The following is a 17,172-nucleotide window of genomic DNA, read 5'->3' as shown; positions in this document are numbered from 1 at the left end:
GGGCTAAGGACTTGCTTGGGCTTTAAGCCTGTTGGCAACAGGGTGCCAGGTGACAGTTTGAAACCTGAAGTGGTTTTTGTTTTTGTTTTTGAGACAGAATCTCTTATAGCCCAGGTTGGCCTCACTGTAGCTAGTGGTGACAGTAAACATCTGCTTCCATTGTCCCAGGCCTGGAATTATGTGTGTATATCACCATGTCTGTTTTATGCCATTCTGGGACTAGTAGCTTGAGTTAGTCTTTCTTTCTTTCTTTTTCTTTTCTTTCTCTTTCTTTCTTTCTTTCTCTGTCCTGGGCTCAATTTGTAAATAAGGCAGGCGTGGAACTCACAGTGATCCCCCTGCCTCTGCCTTCCTGCGTCCTTGAATTGCAGGTGTGCACCACCACGCCCGGCTGAACCTTGAGCTTCTTGCATGACGACCAAGTGCTGCGCTGCCTGAGCCACACAGAGAGACCTTGTCTTGAAAAACCAAAAAAAAAAAAAAAAGAGTAGAGGAGTACAACTTGATGAGGGCCACAGCACAGAAGGATCACTTCAGGACCTGCAAGATGGCTCAGAGGGCAAATGCACTTTCTACCGACTGAACTCGATCTGTAGGATACATAGGGCAGGAGCAGAGCTTGACTCTCAGAAGGTGTTCTCTGAGGACCATACTCTTGCTGCTCAATCAGCCAACAGGATATAAAATAAACAGATCTTTTGATGAAGGAGTGATCTCCCCAAAGGCCACTGAAGGTGTTCACACACACACACACACACACACACACACACACACACACACCACCTTTTACTTTCAATTGTTTTGTTCTGTTGAGATACGGTCTCACCAGTAGCCTTGGCTGGCCTTGAACTCACTAAGTGGATGGGGCTAGCCTTGAACTCACAGAGCTCTGCCTGTCTCTGTCTCCTGAGTGCTGGAACCAAAGGCCAGTGTCGTAGCCACGCCCACTTCCATGTTCTCCCTGAAGTGCCCAGAGAGGCCGTCAACTTCGGGTCTCCTTGCCTCAGCCTCCCAGGAAGCCGGGATCACTAGGTTCAGTTCTCTCTCTCTCTCTCTCTCTCTCTCTCTCTTTTTAAGATTTATTATTATGTATACAGTGCTCTGCCTGCATGTATATCTGCAGGCCAGAGGAGGGCATCAGATCACATTAATAGATGGTTATGAGCCACCATGTGGTTGCTGGGAATTGAACTCAGGACCGGTGGAAGAACAGTCAGTGCTCTTAACCTCTGAGCCATCTCTCCAGCCCCTAGGTTCAGTTTTCTTAACCAATATATTTTATTACGAACTTATTATCCAAGCGTACATTCCTTATGTACAACCCGACTAACCAAAACAATAGGAAAAGAGGATTAAAGAATAACAAAACTGTAAGGATCTCAGTTCCGAGGAACGATTCTCCTGGCGTAATCAGCAGGATTTCTTCTGCTGGAACCTGGAGTAACCAGAACCCGGAACCTCAGCCGGAGCCCGGAGCCCCGAAGCCTTCCCTCCAGCAGTTCTCTCTAGGAGCGTCTCAAAGTGGAGCTATGAACAGCCAAAACTGTCCCAAGTCTCCAAAGCCCCGCCTCCTGTTTCTGGCTCACTTATGTATCCCCTCCCAGAGTCTGTTCATGGGATCTTTTCGGCTGGCAACAATCAAGCTCTGGCACGAGGTGGTCGGTCTTCTAGTGGATTAACCTCACCTGTTCTCTCACAAGACCCGCACTTGGGATCATAACAAAAACAGGTTTATCTCTCCTTCAGCACCCGGTGCCTTTTGTGTGTGTGTGTGTGTGTGTGTGTGTGTGTGTGTGTGAGTGAGTGAATGTGACAGGGTCGTGTTATGTGGCTCGGGCTAGCCTTGGGCTCTCCGCCTGCCCGCCTCAGCCTTTCCAGTGTTAAGAGTAGAGGCCGGGCGTGGTGGCGCACGCCTTTAATCCCAGCACTCGGGAGGCAGAGGCAGGTGGATCGCTGTGAGTTCGAGGCCAGCCTGGTCTACAAAGTGAGTCCAGGACAGCCAAGGCTACACAGAGAGATCTTGTCTTGAAAAACCAAAAAAAAAAAAAAAAAAAAGAGTAGAGGTACAAAGCCATCTCACACAGTTTCAGTACATTTCAGTATTAAAGTGTTTCGTGAATCGGGTGGAATTTTGAGCCTGACCAGCTGTGAGGAAGAGAAAAAGGGCAAGGATGGGTGTCATTTATCTATGGGAATTAACTTGATTGGAGGTAGGAGAGCACAGATTTGGTGTGTGTTAACTTGGAAGTGTTTTCAGCACTCACGGGAGGGGTGCTGGGAGGGAGTGCTAAGCGGTAGGCCAATTTAGGATGACCTGTGAGATGGGACATTCATGCTCGCCCAGAACCAAGAGGGTGGGGCTTCTTGGATGCTGAGGGGACACTCTGAAGATGGTTGTGGTCGTGCGCTGCAGAGAAGGAGAGCCAGGTAGGGTTTGAGAAGGAAGGAGCCGGCTGGCCCGGAGCCTGCGCAGGCAATGTGATGGGAGTAGCCTGGGCTGGGTTCCTGAAGGGTCAAGGTTGGGCTTGTCCGTGGAGCTGTTGGTATTGTGTCACTCCGGCCACCAGGGGGCAGCAGCCACACGGAATCCAGAGAGTTGACTGCGACCAGCCGGCCTTGCAGATGTGGGCAGAGGTTAGAGGGTTCACAGTTGAGGCTACATGGTAGCTGGGTAACATTCCAGAGTGCAGGGAGCTGACAGAAGGCTGGAGACTCTCTAGGGTGGATGTGAGGCCGGTTTCCGGTCCTGTCTTAGAGGGCCCCCATAAGCCATTGGGGGATGCAGATAGCTTATCTGACACCATGGGTCAGTGGCCCAGGGTTTTGTATCTTCATTTTCTCTACTCCTGTTTTGTTTAAATTTTTGTTTGTTTGTTTGGCTGATCTGGAACTTATGTAGACCAGGCTGGCCCTGAACTCAGGGATTCATCTGTCCCTGCTTCTCCAATTCTGGGATTAAAGGTGTGCTCCTCCACACCTTTCTCCATAATATATATATTAACTATTATTAATATTATTAGTACTGAAGGAACCAGCCCCCTTAAGGACCCTCAAGGTCTGGCTGCATAGCCCAGAATAGCCTCCTGTTAGCCTCCGGGAGATTGTAGGCAAGACCTTAGCTCAGGTTTTTTGTTTTATTTTGTTTTTCTTTCCTTTCTTTTTTTTGCAGGGGAAGGGAGGCATTTCCAAGACAGGATTTCCAGGCTGTCCTGGATTTGCTTTGTAGACCAGGCTGGTCTCGAACTCAGAGATCCGCCTGCCTCTGCCTCCCGAGTGCTGGGATTAAAGGCGTGCGCCACACCACTGGTCAGCTTCCTTTAAAAAAAAAATTCTTTTTTAACAAAAATGTTATGTGTATGGGTGTTTTGCCTATGTGTGTGTGTGTGTGTGTGTGAGAGAGAGAGAGAGAGAGAGAGAGACAGAGAGAGAGAGAGACAGAGAGAGAGACAGAGAGACATTGGGTCTGGTGCCTGCAGAGGCCAGAAGAGGATGCAAGATCCCTTGAAACTAGAGTTACAGATGTTTGAGAACCCCCATGGAGGTGGAGGGTATCAGACCTGGGTCATCTGGAAGAGCCAGAACTCTTAGGCTGGCCTTGAACTTACTATGTAGCCAAGGATATTTTAAGACAGTCTTTCTCTTTTTAGCCTCTGCCTTTTGGTGCACAGAGCGAGCTCAGGGCCGTGTGAATGTTAGCCAAGTTGCTGTCATCCAGCTACACTCTTAGCTTTTAGCTAATCAGTTAATTTTTCTTTCTTGTGTTTAGTTTTCTCCCATTTATTATGTTTTTTGTTTGTTTGGTTGGTTTGGTTTTTGAGATAGGATTTCACTGTGTAGCCTTGGCTGGCCTGGATTCACTTTGTAGACCAGGCTGGCCTCGAACTCACAGCGATCCTCCTGCCTCTGCCTCCATTATAGATGGTTGTGAGACACCGTGGGGTTACTGGGAATTGAACTCAGGACCTTTGGAAGAACAGCAGAACAGTCAGTGCTCTTAACCTCCGAGCCATCTCTCCAGCCCCCAGTAGGCTCCATTTTCTTAGCAAATATATTTTATTATGAACTTATTAACCGAGCATACGTCACTCATAACCCGACTAACCTAAATGATAATAAAAGGAGATTAGAGAACACAATAACAAAACCGTAAGGATATCAGTTCCGAGGAACGATTCTCCTGGCGTAATCAGCAGGATTTCTTCTGCTGGAACCTGGAGTAACCAGAACCCGGGACCTCAGCAGGAGCCCAGAGCCCCAAAGCCTTCCCTCCAGCGGTTCTCTCTAGGAGCGTCTCAAAGTGGAGCTATGAACAGCGAAAACTGTCCCAAGTCTCCAAAGCCCTGTCTCTTGTTTCTGGCTCACTTATGTATCCCCTCCCAGAGTCTGCTCACGGGATCTTTTCGGCTGGCAACAATCAAGCTCCTGCACGAGGTGGTTGGTCTTCTAGTGGATTAACCTCACCTGTTCTCTCACAAGACCGTTCCCCATCCCACACTTGGGATCATAACAAAAACAGGTTTATGTCTCCTTCACAGACTCTTGGACTAACTTACAATCCTTCTGCCTCAGCTTCCCAAGCAGCCTGGATCACTGGCCTGAGCCTCCTACCTTACCCACCAAACGCTAGACTTACGGTGTCCTCCACCATGTTTGGCAACTGCTCTTACTTCCTGGGGAACACCCTCCTGTTCACGTCTTATCTAAGGTGCCAGGGCTTTCCAGAAGCCTTCCATCACACAGTATAATTTTATGGCCTCAATGTCACCAAGTTAAAATTTATTGTATTTTTTTTTAAACTTAGGCAGTGTACACATACCATGGCATGCTTGTGATGTTGGTGGACAGTGTGCAGGACTCTGTTATTTCCTGACACCATGTGGGCCCTGAGACTCAACTCACGTCAGGCACCTTCAGCAACTGAGCCATCTTGAGCAGAGCCAGATGGTGGTGGCTCACGCCTTTAATCCCGGCACTCGGGAGGCAGAGGCACGTGGATCTCTGTGGGTTCAAGGCCAGCCTGGTCTACAAAGCAAGTCTAGGACAGCCAGGGCTACACAGAGAAACTCTGTCTCAAAACAAAACAAAACAAAAAACCCAACCAACTACACAAGCAACTGAGCCATCTCACTTAACCAAAAACTCTCCAGTTTTAAACAAAATTGCATAGTGGAGAAAGAAATGTAGAGAGAAATAGAGGGATGGGCAGAGAGAGAGAGAGAGAGAGAGAGAGAGAGAGAGGGAAGATATTCTCAGGCTGGCTTTGAACTCACAGTGATCAGCTGTCTCTGCCTTTCAAGTGCTGGGATTACAAGTGTGCAAAGCCATGGCAGAGCAACACTCACCAGTTTTAACTTGTTAGATATAGGTATAGTTTGATGTGCTTTCACACATGGGCGCAGAGTTGTGTAACCACCGTGTCCTCGATACAAAATGTTTCCATGAGCCTGGACCTCTTTCACCGCCCTGTTGCTATGGGTCCCCTACTTCTACCCCAGCCCTCTTCAGAGACGGAGCTGTTTTTCTGTTACCATAGTGCTATTGCCTAGCATTATATATGGGTAGAGTTGCTTTACAATATGGAATCTTACACACACAGGAAACCTCAGGGTTTGTTTGCTTGTTTTGTTTTGTGGAGAGAGAGAGACTTGATATGTAGCCCAGGCTATCCTCAAACTCATGACGACTTTCTTTGTTTGTTTGTTAGAGACAGGGTTTCTCTATGTTATTTTGGCTGTCCTGGACTCGCTTTGTAGACCAGGCTGGCCTCGAACTCACAGCGATCCACCTGCCTCTGCCTCCCGAGTGCTGGGATTCCAGGCCTGCGGCACCACGCCCAGCTTGATGATGACCTTCTTGTCTCCACTTCACAAATGTTGCATTTACAGGTGTGCATCACCACATCTGGCTTGTTTTTTGTTGTTGTTGTTGTTTGTTTGTTTGTTTGTTTTTTGCCACTGTAGTACAGGCTGGCCTGGAATCCAAGGCAATCCATTCATACATACATACACACCTTACGGCACACACGTACATACATAGAGTAACTAAATAAATCTTTTTTTTTTTTTTAAATAGGAAGGGAGGGAACAAGAAAGGAAGGAAAGGCTGTCAAAATAGTTCATTAGGTAAAGGTGCTTGGGGCCGAGTCTGCTGACCCGAGTTCAGTTCTTAGCATCTACCTGACGGAAAAGAGAGCTGTGTCCTAAAAGTTGTCCTCTGACCCTCCGCCCTCCCCCCATCTTAAAAAAAAAAGAACGAAAAGAACATAGCTTACAGGAAATTGCACATTGTATACATTGTATATTACAAAGAATTTTTTAAAAAAATTTATTTCATGTGCTTGAGTGTTTTGCCTGCATGTACGTCTGTGTACCACGTGTGTTCCTGGTGCCTGGGGAGGCCAGAGGAAGGCACTGGATTCCCTGGAACTGGGATTACAGATGGTTGGAAGCCACCATGTGAGTGCTGAGAATAGAAGCCAGGTCCCTCTTAGAGAACTGCCGGGTGCTCTCGACCCCCGAACCGTATCTCCACCCCCAGAGGATGGCTTCTGTTGAGTTGGTTCTGGGAATCAAACTCAGATCACCTGACCTCCACAGCCAGCTCCTTTAATCTGCTGAGCCAATTCATACGCCTGGGATACCTGGTATTTTTGCATATGCTTCTGAAATGTGAAACCAGAGAATGAAGAGAGAGGCCAGGCGTGGTGGCGCACGCCTTTAATCCCAGCACTCGGGAGGCAGGGGCAGGTGGATCTCTGAGTTCGAGGCCAGCCTGGTCTACAAAGTGAGTCCAGGACACCCAAGGCTACACAGGGAGACCCTATCTTGAAAAACAAAAAACCAAAAAGAAAACCCCAAACAAACAAGCAAACAAACAAAACCAGAACAACAACAAAAAACAAAACAAACAAAAACCAGAAGGAAGACAGTGTGAGAGCTGTGCACACAAGTCCCCTCACCTAGGAAGGGCTGTGTGCTTGTGCAACCAGCATACAGAGAGGCGCCTCTCTCTTAGACGCACGCACAGCCCTTTGAGGAATAGGATGCTTCTGGAAGTAGGGCTTTCTCAGACCAATGCGGCATGCCCATGCTGTGTTGCAGCCAGCATGCCTGACATCCTGTGTGTTCTGGAATCTGCTCAGGGTGCAAGGACCCCCTAGGGGTAATTTAGGACGAGGGGTATACCCAGGGCTTGCTCCCATCTCCTGTGGAATCTCCTTTTGTAAATAAAAGAGGAATGCCATTGCCTGCATTCATTGGCTCGCACTCGAGGACACTGGCTGCTCTGCCTGAGGGACCTGGGCTAGGTTTCAAGCAACCGCACGGTGGCTTATACTGTCTGTATGTAACTCAAGTCCCAGTGGATTCGATTTCCTCACGTAGACATCCATGCAGGCCAAGCAGCAATGGACATCAAATAAAAATAGATATATTATAAAAGATTTTTAAGCAAAACACACAGGGACAGATGGAGACACAGAGGGACACTAAGCCAGGCATGGTGGCTTGTGCCAGCAATTCAAGCACTCAGGAGATGGGGGTGGGGGTGGGGTAGGGGGGGTGGGGAGGGTGGGGGGTGGGGCAAGAGGTTTGAGGTGAATTGAAGGCTGGCCTAAGCTGCTGGGTTACTGTGTAAAGCTGCTTCAACTAAACTAACCCCTAGGACTGGAGAGGCGGCTCAGTGGTTAAGAGTGCTTGCTGCTGGGCGGTGGTGGCGCGCGCCTTTAATCCCAGCCCTTGGGAGGCAGAGGCAGGAGGATTGCTGTGAGTTTGGGGCCAGCCTGGTCTACAAAGTGAGTCCAGGACAGCCAAGGCTACACAGAGAAACCCTGTCTCGAAAACCAAAACCAAAAACAAAAAAACAAAAGGAGAAGAAGAAGAGGAGGAGGAGGAGGAAGAGGAAGAAGAGGAAGAAGAAGAAGAAGAAGAAGAAGAAGAAGAAGAAGAAGAAGAAGAAGAAGAATGTGGTTTGCTGTTCTTTTCTGTTCCCACATCAGACATCTTACAACTGCCTCTCAACTCTGGCTCCTGGAGAGCCAATGCCTTCTTCTGGCCTCTGAGGGCACGCCCATGCACATGTACACACAAATACACACACACACGCCCGCCCCACAAATAAAAAATAACAAATCATTTTGGATGGTGGCGGTGGCGCACACCTTTAATCCCCGCACTCCGAGGAGGCAGAGGCAGGTGGATCTCTGAGTTTTGAGGCCAGCCTGGTCCACAGAGCGAGTTCTAGGACAGCCGGGAATATTGTATATTGCATATTCCATATTGAGTATATTGTAGCCCTGACACTGGGGAAATGGAGCACTGTGCGTTGCTGGGGGTTCAGTAACCATCCAGCCTGGCCTAACCGGGGGGTTCCAGGACAGTGAGAGACCCTGTCACAAAACCAAACCGAAACAAAATGATCAGACCCTGAAAGATATGGAAAGTCCTCTATGAGCACAACACAAGTACCCTCACATCTATATGTACCTGCAGTACATACACACACACACACACACACACACACACACACACACACACGCATGCGCACTAAACAATATTTAGACGCTAACCCCCTCCAAAAGAGATGCTAGTCAGATGTAGCTCGCGGGCCATAGACAATGTACTCAGTCCAGAAACCATACGGTGTTTAGCATGGGTCGCATGTAGGCTGTCCAGAAAGCGTGCAGTGCTGAGCTCCTGTCACATGACATTTCTTCAGTTCACAGATCCAGGGCTTATGTGTTGAGTGCCTGCTTGTTGTATATGTAACTATAAGACTTGGCTATTCTTAGGGAGGTGGTCCCTAACCCATGTGCTGTGGAGGGAACAGCAGAGAGTAACACACCCCTGATCTCTTCCATGTCTTGGAATTTCGCTTCTAGAAGGTACCTGTGAATCAGCAGGGTATATCTATGTGGAGTTCAGTGTTTGTTTTACTTATTTAGTTTAGTTTTTGTTTTGTTTCTTTTGTTTTTAACTTAAAAGCATTTAGTTGGGCGTGGTGGCGCACGCCTTTAATCCCAGCACTCCGGAGGAAAAGGCAGGTGGATCTCTGTGAGTTCGAGTCCAGCCTGGTCTACAAAGTGAGTCCGGGACAGCCAGAGCTACACAGAGAAACCCTGTCTCGAAAAACCAAAATGAATCAATAAATTTAAAAGCATTTAAATTAAAAAAATTATTTATACATACGAGTGTCCCATTTGCATGTATGCCGGCATGACAGAAGAGGGCATCTGATCTCATTATAGATGGTTATGAGCCAACATGTGGTTGCTGGGAACTGAACTCAGGACCTCTGGAAAAGCAGACAGTGTGCTTAACCCAGGAGCCATTTCTCCAGCCCCTGATTTAAGATTTTTAAAATTTAAATTTAAATTAATTTTAATTTAATCCCAGCACTCGGGAGGCCGAGGCAGGTGGATCTCTGTGAGTTCAAGGCCAGCTTGGTCTACAGAGTGATTCCAGGACAGCCAAGGCTACACAGAGAAACCCTATCTAAAAAAAAAAAACAAGTTAATTATTATTAGTGTGTGCCTGTGTGTACAAGTGTGGAGGTTGTGGACCTCTCTTTTTACCTTTACATGGATTCTGAGGACTAGACTCAGGTCACCAGGCTTGCCTGAAAAGGACATTTACTCACTCAACCATCCGGTCCCTACATTTGAAATTTTAAACCACTAATGTAGTGTATGCTAGTTCTGGGTATCAAAGCCAGGGCTTTGTGCAAGCTCTATTTCCATTCCCTGTGGCGCTTTCCTTTTTTTTTTTTTTTTCTTCTTGTTTTGTTTGAGATGGGGGTGGGGGATCATGTAGTCCAGACTGGACTTGAACTTGCCGCGTAGCTGATCCCGGTCTTGAAGTCCTGATTTCCCACGCTTGCATTTCTCAAGTGCTGGCATTCACACCTAACTCACCAGGTGGCTCCGCGTCCCTTATGGTAATACTCTGAGGGCTCACATAATTAGTGTGCAGGTGGGGCTGGGGGGGGACTGGCCTATTTATTTGCGCTGTTCCCGCACCACAGAGTCTCCTCTGCCGGCGCTCTTAAAGTGATTGCGCATATACTGCCGAAGTAAGACGCGGTGCCTACTTTGTGCGCAAGGGGCAGATGGTTCTTGCGCCCCGTTTTGTTTCCGCGCACACCTCGTGAGTCCCACGGGGCCGCTTGGTACAGGGAGTAGTGAGTAGCTCGCTGTCTGATACGCACACGCGCCGCGGGTCCCAGGTACTTACTCTGCTCGCCCGCGGGGTAGGTGTTTCCTGTATTTATTTCTGTTAGGAACTGCGCTTGCAGTGTAGGTCCCGGGAGCCTCCTCTGTACATGTGGGCAGTTTGGGGTTGGTGGTGTGATTTTTTTTTTTTTATCTTTCTCGCAACCGCAAGGATCCAGTGCGCACACTTAGTATACATGCGGGGCTGGGGGGTGGGGTGGGTGGGAAGGAAACTTCTCGGTAACAAAGCAGAGGGTGGTGGCTGCGGCTAATAGCCGAGGGTGCGCGCAGCGCGTGCCCGCTGCTGGCCTCCTCTTCCTCCCTTCCGCAGCGTCCCTTCCCAGGTCTATCCTCCTTCTTCCTGAACCTTCCGGAACCTCCACGCCCCGGCCAGCAGGGGGTGGAAGCCCTGAGCCCTCTGCTGACCCAGGGAGAACCAACTCCGGCTCCATGGCTCTTCCGGGCTCTGTCCTCCTCTTCTCAGGTCTCTCCCAGAGGCATATTGTACTCCCCCGTCTCATTGTCCCCTACCCTCATGTTCTCCCCCCCCCCCACAGCCCTCTCCTCTCAGTGTCCCCTTGCTTGTCACCCCCCTGGGGTCTGCTGTCATCCCAGCTTGCCCGCTTCCAGCTTTCTCTGGGCTCCGTCCGTGTACCCAGTGCCCTGTCTCTCGCCCAAGTCTCCCCTTTGGACTTTGCGTCTCTTCCCGTCTCTGGCTAACCTCTCCTAACACAGCTGTGTTCACCAGAGGGCCCCTCCCAGTGTTGGCCTCCATCTGGCGCTCTCTGTGTCTCCTTAGGTTCCCCGCCTCCCCCTTTTCTGGAGCGCCCATGCCTCTAGACCTCAGCCCCCTCTCTCTCTCTCTCTCTCTCTCTCTCTCTCTCTCTCTCTCTCTCTCTCTCTCTCGCCAAGACCATACTTTTCTTTCTGCCTACTTCTCAGCATCCCAGTGCCTAGTTCCTCCCTCCCACTAATCACCTGCTTCCCTTTCCTGACTCTCAACTTTCACGATCTGTGCCCTTTGTGTGTATGTGTGTGTCCCCATAGCTTCTGGTCTCTGTTGGGGTCTCTCTGGTGTTGGACATTGGCTCTCCCCGCCTCTCATTCCTCTGGTCCCAGCTCTCTTCTCTCTACAACTTCCTGTCTCTGGGGCTCTCTGCCTCGACCTCCCCTCTTGACTCCTGTTAGCTTCTCTCCCTTGCCTCTCTGCCCCCATCTCTTTTGGGGGTCTCTCCCTATGGCTCAGGCTGTATTTCTGTCTCCGTGGGGGCTCCGTTTCTGTGCTGATTTCCGGCCTCTTATCTCTCCCTTGCATGGACCTCTTTTCCTTCTCTCTTTGTCTCTGGGTGTCTCTGTGGCTCTTGCTGCCTCTCTCTATCTTTATGGTCCCTGTCTCATGTCCCACTCCCCCGTCTCTGAGTCTGTGTATTTCCGTATATCTCTGGACCTCTCTCTGCCTGTGTCTCTCCCCCCCCCCCGCCTCTTGGACTACCCTCCCTCGCTTTTTTTCCCCTTTCTCTTTGTCTCTGGTGTCTCTCTGTACCTCTGGCTTCAGGGCCTCTTTCTTGCCTTTGAGTCTCTATCTCTCCTCATACTCTCTTTTGCTGTATCTATTTGTTTTTTGTTTTTTTTTTTTTTAGTGTCTCTGTGTCTCTATCTCTGAGCATCATCATCTCTGTCTCTGTCTCTGTCTCTGTCTCTGTGTGTCTCTGGGTCTCCCTGTCTGAGTATTTGAGTTCCTTTCTGTTCACTACCTCTCTTCCTTTCCCTATGTCTCTGTATCTCTCCATGTCTCTGATATCTCTGAGTGTCTCTGTGTATCAGGGCTTCCCCTTGTGTCGCCGGCGTCCCTCCTCTACTTCTTACTCCTCTCTTATTTCCGTGTCTCTGTCTCAGCGTATCTCTGCATCTCTCTGTCTCTGTGTCTCTGTGTCTCTGTGGGTCTCGGGCCTCTCCCTGCCTCCGTGTCCCCTGCGCTCCCCGCCCTCTCCCTCTCCCTCTCTCCCCCCCTCGCTCTCTGGCTCGCGCTCTCTCTCTGAGCATCCTTGGGCCCGGGGTTGCCATGGGGACAAGGTGGGAGCCGGGGATGGCGCGCGCCTGGGCTCGCGCCGGCAGCTCAGGCGAGGAGCAGCGGCCAGAGCAGCGCCAGCAGCAGGCAGCGAGCGGGCGCGGGAGCGGGAGCGGGAGCGGGGGTAGCGTTGGCGGCGGCGGCTCCTCCTCGGCCATCCCCTCGGAGCCGTGCAGCTGACGCGCATGGCGAAGACAGCGGCGCCTACCGATGGGAGCAGCGGTAAGGCAAGGCGGCGCGGCGCAGCCGGGCGGGCGGGCGGCGGGCAGCCTCCTCCTCTCCCCAGCTCGCCTGCGCGCCCGCTCGCCCGCCCTCCCTTCCTCCCTCTCCCCTCGCAGCCCCTGCCCGCCCGCCCGCGCCGCGCTCGCCCTTCCATTTAAAAATCTTTAAAACTTTGCATATTAATATCTACGCTTTGCATAATCTGACCCGCGCTTTATTGATTGCAAGAAGCTTAATGCAGCCGGCTCGGCCTATTGCAGAGAGCTCTCCGGGCGGGAGCCGGGCGGGCGCCGCTCGCTCCGCACCGCGCTCCGGCTGCCCGCGCTGCTGCGGCCCCGGCCCTCTCGCTTCCCTCCCGGCGCCCGCACCCGGGCTTTGCCCCCTGGCTGGGTATTTTTATTATTTGGGGGCGAGAATGTGTGTGTGTGTGGGGGGGGGGATCGGCTTGCTGTTGGTAGCAGTGAAGGAACCAAAGGAGAGATGGAGGGGGGGCATCGGATGGGAAAAAATGGGGACTGAGCAGTGAAGAAGGAAGGAAAAAAAAATAAAAGGAGAGAAGGCAAAAGGATGGGGAAAGAAGAGGCGTGGAGTGGGAAGCGGGAGAAAGAGAAGGCAGCCGGCGGAGACGGAGCTGAAAGGACGGATGAGCGAGAGCCGAGACAGAGAAGAAAAAGGAGGGAGGCGAGGAGCGCAGACTAGAGAAAGAGCCGAGACAGCCCCGGAGCTGGCGAAAGAGACAGGCGGCGGGCGCTTCATCGTCGCCGCCCCCCAAGGCTAAAAAATAAAGAAAAGGAAAAAAAAGGGGGGGAAATCACACCAATAAAAAGGTGTTGAAAACAAAACACATCGCTTCTGGGGCCACCGAACACAAAAAGGAGTGAGCTTGGAGACGCGAGGCGAGGTGGCATCTGCTCCTGGCTGGCCGGGCGCTTCGGAGAGGCTCCCAGGGCTGGGTGGGACCCCTATTTTAACCCGGCATTTAAGGAAGGGGTAACTGGAGAAAACGAGGCGATAGGGTTCAGGGCTGGTGGCGGTATCGCCTGGTTTTTTTTTTTTCTTTCCTCTCCCCCCTCCTTTCTGGGGGTGTGGGGGCCGGTTTAGTGTGGCGATGGTTGGTGATGCTGTCTGAAGCTCCGAAGCAAGCAGGGTGCATGGGGGGGAGAGGTAAGGGCACCGGGAAGGAGAAAAATGCTTGGGGGGGGTGGGAATGGGGGCCATGAGAGAAAGGAACGGGGGTGCCTTGGCCAGCAGGAAGGGTGGGAAATGGGAAGTGGAAGCAGCCGGGATGGGACCAGGAGAGGCGGTGGCGCTTCTCAGGCTTGAAGAGAGGTGGAGAGCGGAGCCTGGGAGTGGGGGGCCCCAGAGTGATGTTAGGGAGCCCGCAGCGCACCCCTCAGCTCTTTGGGCAAAGTCTGTAACTTGGGGAACCCCTTTGGCTGCCTCTTGTTTCCTTCCCCTTTCTTCCTCTCCTGTCCTTTCACACTCTCTTTTCTCTCCTTTCTCTCTTCTCTTTCCTCTGTTTTCCAGTTTTCCCTCTCACTGACAGCCTTCTCCTGCCCCTCAGGTTGCCTTCCCTTTCTTTTCTCCATTCTCCCCACCAGCTTCTCTCTCTCTCTCTCTCTCTCTCTCTCTCTCTCTCTCTCTCTTTCCCTTCCCCCTCTATTTTATTCTCTCCTCTCTGCCACTCTTCCCCTGTCACCATCCCTTCTCCCCCTTCCCTCAGTTTCATTTATTCATCACTTTTGCAGCATCAGCACCGAACAGGGTGCCAGGGAGAGGGGCTCCACGCCAAGGCAGAGACCCCCTAACTTCCCTAGCCTCTACACCCAAATCCCAGAGATCTCTGTGCTCATTTCCCCAGCTGGGGGCTTGGGTCTGTTCTGGGGTTCTTGGGGGGGTGGGGTGGGTGGCTCACCTCTTATTTCCTTCTGTCCTCTGGAAAAGTCTTGCTGAAGGCTCACTGGGGCACGGGAGCGCAGCGGGGGTGGGGAGGACCCTAAGTGAGGGTTCATGACTGTGGGTCTCAGCCCCATTGAGAAAGAAGGGTGTGGGCAAAGAAAATGACATGGGGAGGGATAAGGGGGAGGAACTGCGGGGGGGCGGGGTGCGAGGGCATCTTTCTGGTCCATAGAGCTTTAGAGTCTCAGGTAAGAGATCCCAAGAGAAAGGCTGTGGCCTACTGACCACTCCCCACTTTTCTTCCTCCATCGTTGGGCCTATGGAACCTAGGAGTAAGTCTTAGATCTAGAGAAATTCCAGTCAGCTACTTTTTAACTCCACAGTTGTAGACTCTTGCCATCCTGACAGGTGAATTTGTCCTGCCCCCCCCACCCCCCGCCGACCCTCAGCATATAAGGGGAAGGCGAAGAGTCACTACATGGTGTGTGTGTGGGGGGCCTGGTGTGTCCAGAGTCAGACCATGGCGGCAGCATGCCTGTGCGCAAGGCCTTCGTGGTAACGAAGAGGTGTTCGGGACGGGCTAACTGCTTAGGGTTCTGGAGCCTTAGAGGGAGGAAGAAGAAGTATAGAATTGTGACATATGTTTTTAGTGGGGAGGGGGCGGTGTCTGGTGTCCCCGTTGTGACGAGCCACATGCAAGAGAGAGTCTGGCATGTATCTGGACTAGTCTCTCTCTCTTTACGTTTTTTTTGTATGTCTGTGTGTGCCATCCGTTTTTACGTGCATTTGGGAAGCCCTCTCTGGTGTGTGTGTGTGTGTGTGTGTGTGTGTGTGTAAGCATCCATGGGTGTGCAGGGCCGTGTTTTAAGTCTGGCATCAGCGAGACACTCACGGCTTGGAGTAAAGCCTTGTGTGCGGCTACTGAACGTGGCGTGGCGTGTGCACGTTAAGAGTCACATACGTGAAAGTGCCCTTTCTGCACATAGCTGTTGTTATTGTTACTGTCGGGGAGTGGGGGGCGGGGGGGGGGGAAGGTGTCCCCGTGTGTCCTGAATAAGCTGGTGGGCAGTTTTGTGAAGCCAGGTCTAGGTGGACTATAGAGGGATGCCTTGCTCGCTCACGGACGTGGGAGGCTTTGACGGCGTGTCGCACAGCATTCTTGAAACTGGGTTCCAGAAAACAAAACGAGGATATATCTACCGTCCCACAGTTGCCCACCCCCCGCCTTAAAATCTTCCTTGGCTCTTCTATAGAAACAAAGTACCCTCGTGTGTGGAGACTGCGAGGGGTGGCCTGAAAGGAAGGAATCATCAGATCAGGGCCTCAGACAGCACCTCCAGTTGCTGGCAACCAGATTCAGTCTACTTCCTGATTTGTAGGTGATGCTGGACAGAGGCCCAACCGTTAGCTTTCGGAGCCAGAGCCAGAGCTGTATACACCCGGGTTTCCCCCCACCCCCATGCTGTTGACTGTCCCTCTGGAAGGTTGTTTGCTGTCCTTAGCAGCCTCACTGTACGTCAGTCTTTATAGGGAAAGCAGAGTGTCCGATGGTACTGCAGTGGAAAGGACCCGGTCGCACTGCCCGTGCTTGCGCGTAGGTCTGTATGCACACACCTGGACCCAGGCTGCATGTACAGGAGGGGTTGTAAGCCTAGACGTTGTTGCTGGTCACCTCCCACCTGGTTCACAGACATTCCCTCCTTACATTCAGGACGGTGGGGCGTGTGTGTGTGTGTGTGTGTGTGTGTGTGTGTGTGTGTGTGTGTGTGTATGCACCCTTTGCACCCCATTGGGCAGGCCTCTTTGTAGCCCTGCTACACAGTTGTAATGTGTGTGGGAGGCAATGACCCATTGGAGGCGAGTGGCAGATGTCCGTGCCGAGAGAGCTGGCCAGATGTGGGTAGGTGCCAGGGAGCAGTTTCCTTCTCCAGCATTAGCTGGCTAATTTCCGGGATTTATCGGGATAGGACTGGCTGAGAAACCAGGGTACCGAGAGTTGGTAGAGGAATAACAGACACGTGGGGCCTCCTTAAGCAGCTCTGTTCTTTCTAAGTGTGCCACTTACTGTTTATTTTTTTCCTTTCCATGTTTTTCTTCTCCATTTTTTATTATTATTATTATTATTATTATTATTATTATTATTATTATTATTATTATTATTCATCATCACCATCACCACCATCATCATCATCAACAGCAACAACAGTGAGTCCCCCACTCATTCCCGGCTCTCACAGGAGCCCCGACAGTAATCTCTTTCCCAGATGAAGAGCCTGACGCTGCTCGCCTTATTAGCTTAGTCCATAAGCCCCCCTAGTTGGGGGCCAGAGTCAAGGGTTTTTTGGCTCCTGGCGGCAGTGGCCGAGCTTTGTTCTTCGTAGAAGTCCACTCTCCCGGTCCTGCTCAGCTGGCTCGGACCCTTCCCCCACTCCTCCCTGGCCCAGGAGACCATAGACCTGTCTCCCAGGGCGTGTCAGGTGGATGGATGCCTTACGTGACTCCTCCGTGAGGGTTTCGAAGGAGTGGGTCTTGCTTTTTGTCATGAGAGGAAAGCTGGAAAAAAAAACAAACAAAACAAACAAAAAACGAGGAGGTCGGACCAGCGTGGTCAGATGGTTTAGGTTGGGCCAGTTCAAAGACAGGTTTATAGAGGAGTTCCAGGGTCCTCCGGTCCTGCCTGGTGAGCCCCCGGATGGGACCACTTTCTCCTTCCCCATCTTCACTAGAGTCTCAGGGCCCCTGGTTTCCCCAGAAGGAATTTCAGAAGGAGTCCTGA

The 17,172-nt window shown here is 51.4% G+C and overlaps 1 protein-coding gene across 1 annotated transcript in view; it reads left to right on the top strand.

Annotated features, from left to right (window-relative positions):
- Positions 1–12,334: 12,334 nt before the first annotated feature.
- The window catches only part of POU2F2 (POU class 2 homeobox 2), a 91,709-nt gene continuing 86,871 nt past the window's right edge, over positions 12,335–17,172 (top strand). The window contains exon 1 of the mRNA XM_084771528.1: positions 12,335–12,497. The gene's annotated coding sequence lies outside the window, so the exon portion shown is untranslated. The remainder of the gene's footprint in view (positions 12,498–17,172) is intronic.

This window comes from Acomys minous (assembly GCF_964271855.1).
Source record: "Acomys minous genome assembly, chromosome: 20".
NCBI classification, from domain to species: Eukaryota; Metazoa; Chordata; class Mammalia; order Rodentia; family Muridae; genus Acomys; species Acomys minous.
Note: the sequence above shows the minus strand (reverse complement) of the source record. Positions and strands in the feature narration are given on the sequence as shown.